The 2,911-nt window shown below is 37.9% G+C and overlaps 1 protein-coding gene across 9 annotated transcripts in view; it reads left to right on the top strand.

The window, feature by feature from the left end:
* PTGR2 (prostaglandin reductase 2) overlaps positions 1-2,911 on the top strand; it is a 36,145-nt gene that overhangs the window by 17,846 nt on the left and 15,388 nt on the right. The gene's annotated exons all lie outside the window — the stretch shown is intronic.

The following is a 2,911-nucleotide window of genomic DNA, read 5'->3' on the forward strand; positions in this document are numbered from 1 at the left end:
TGCAAAGCCAGTAGATATACAAGGTTGAAGGGGGTGCTAGGTGGTAACCCCCAAAGATAGCACATCAAAGGCCAAAAAATACAAGCATATGTATACAGTTCTGTTGAGGCAATATGGACATGATGAATCAGCACCATTATTTGGCTAAGCTGCATTTGGCTTAAATTTCTCTCACCTTGATTTAAAGGTGCATTCTAAATTCATTGTGCAAGTTCACTGGGTAGGGGTTTTCACAGGCGGAGAGCCTCAGCTTCAGAGGTGTGGTTTTCACATTATAACCTGCTAAGTTCATCCAGAGGACACAATTTCTGAAGTTAGTTGTAACATTTTTAACCCCCAACCTTCAGAGGCTTGTTTGGGCTGGTGTAATTGTTGCTGGGTCTAGGAGCTCTCTAAGTGCAGACACATAGTCTAGTTTAGAAAGGAGACATTGTTATATTTTTACTATTTATACATTTTAGCAAACAAACGAATTAGTGTCCATTTGCTACAACCTGCATAGTCTCTTATTAATTATTTCTCTACCTTCTATTAATGATTCCCTTGCTTCTCATGGTAATTAGTCTGTATGCTTAGTCATTCTTTTGAGTTGGTGGGTTTCTTAGGTTGGTGGTCCGTGAGTCAGTGGTCACGATCTCCCCCTGCCAGAATTACCTTTTACCCAGTCAGAGCCGATTTCAGCACAGTTGCTGAGTTGGCTTAATTAGTTTCTTCCTTATCTTGGGGGTTCTGCATGTCCTCATGGCCCATAAATTCCCCATTCTTCATGTCCACCATCAGTGGCACATCCTTCTTCCCAAGCTTTGTTAACCTCCCACTGTGTCTGAGATCTTTCAAGCATGCCGAGCCCTAAACTGTCAAGGCCAACAAGTAATTTGTCTTTCTAGCACCTGGACATCGCTTAGAGCTGGCTTGTTCGCTGCTGATTCATGGATTAAATCTTCTTTCTTGTTGATTTGGTGTGAAAGTATAGAAAAGATTAAACATCAAAGACCATCTTTTCTTAAGAAAATTTTCATGTATCTCACATTTTGTACCAATAAGGCAGGACTCTGTGTCATAACCCCCTTCTCATTCCCTGTAACTCTCTGGGCAAATTGTTAACTATTTCTTATTTATGTTATGCATTTCACAGCATCTTGGATGTAATTCACCAATGAACAGAATAATTCCTTCATAAGCAAACAGCAACATGAAAAATTACACATACTTTTTCTAAGGGACTTGAAAACAAAAAAGACAACCAAATGCATTTGGAAGACACTGTCGGATTTTTTTTTTCTTTCCAAATAATAATTTCAAGTGTACTTTTAGGTAGTTTAAAATGGGAATTAACTACTTTAAATGAGCTCCTCCATGCAGACTAGAAAACCCAACCAAAGCAACCCTAGAGTATTGTAATAGAAGCTTTTATACTATGAAAGATTGATTTGTCACAGATCATACTCATGTCCCCCAGCAGTATGTACAGTACTTACTTCAGCAGTCTGGTTGCACGATCTGTCATGTGCTTTGCTCTCATCACGTAGCTCTGATTTGTCCAATAAAGAGCTTGTAAGGGACTCTTGACTTCAACAGACCTCTGTATTCTCATGCTTACCCTGAAACATCAATACTATTTTAAACAAAAGAAAATTATATGCCAGAAATAATGAATGCCAAAGGCATTTGCTTCTCTTCAAATAGAAAAATCAATAAATATTTTTATCCACTACTCATCCATAAACTGGAAAAAAAAATGCCTTAAATCATGTAACACAGTGAGATCTTACACTGATGCTGACTGATGTAAATGCTAAGATACATTACAGCCAATATTGTGTTATCTTCTCAGTAAAAATGCAGCCTTTCAGAGAGCAGAAGGGCTTTATTTGAAAGAAGACCAAACCCAGGCAATTCATCAGGACAGCCCAGGATCTGTTATCACTGGAATGTCTTGTTTCAGTCTGCTATGTTGGTTTGTGCCTTCTGGGCACCACAGGCCAACAGAGGAGCAAATCCAATTTTCTTTAAAGGGTGGATCCCAGATTTATCATAATTTATGTATTTATCTGCATAGTTTGTCCAGTTACTAGTAGTTCTTTAAGTGAGTGGTGATTCTAGGAGATGGCTTACATTTTACAAACCCCATTTATTTTGTTTGAATTTGAAGGGAAAACATCCTGTGTTGTGCATTTAGTTACTTATAGTTAACTTGGGCAACCACTTGCCTACATGATAGGGACTGCTGAATTAGAAGCACAGACTAGAGGTTAGCCTCTAATAACTGAGATATAAAGAATTAAGAAACTTCAAAGACAGTATTGGTAAATAAAATATTCCTGTGTTAAAGTGTACAGCTCAAGTAGGAAAGTTAGGATTTTCCTACTAAAGTTTTAGAATATTGGAAAACTGTTTAAGAAGGAGAAAATCTGAATTAACATGAGACAAAATAAGTTTTACTTGTCTTTTAGGCAACAAAAAGCTGCAATAGCTGTGTCTGTAGAGCATGAGGTCAGAGATGATTCCTGTGTAGGGTAAAGCTCTAAGCTTCTACAGTGTGCTCTTCACTGTGACAGCAGGACAGTAGGAGAGCCCCTTCCTCTCAAAATTTATTACATTATTCTCACATACATATATAATTCACACATCAACCACATTAGGAGCATGTGATTCTTCTTTGGGTTGCTGGAGCCAGGGATAATGCATCTACAAACAAAATATCTTTGCTCGCCACACTAAGAATAGCACTGAGAGCTCTTTAACAGAGTTCCATCCATCTACCAAACACAGCCCACAGAGCCAAAAAGTAAGTATTTGACAGACTGTAAGATTTTTAAGTCTATAGACATATGATTGCATTGAGATTTGTTTATGTTGCAGTTGACTGTTAACACCACCAAAAAAAAAAGTCTCACTTCAGAACACAGTC

This window comes from Pipra filicauda, unplaced genomic scaffold (genome assembly GCF_003945595.2).
Source record: "Pipra filicauda isolate LSUMZ 115617 unplaced genomic scaffold, ASM394559v2 scaffold6_size6359152_pilon, whole genome shotgun sequence".
NCBI classification, from domain to species: domain Eukaryota; kingdom Metazoa; phylum Chordata; class Aves; order Passeriformes; family Pipridae; genus Pipra; species Pipra filicauda.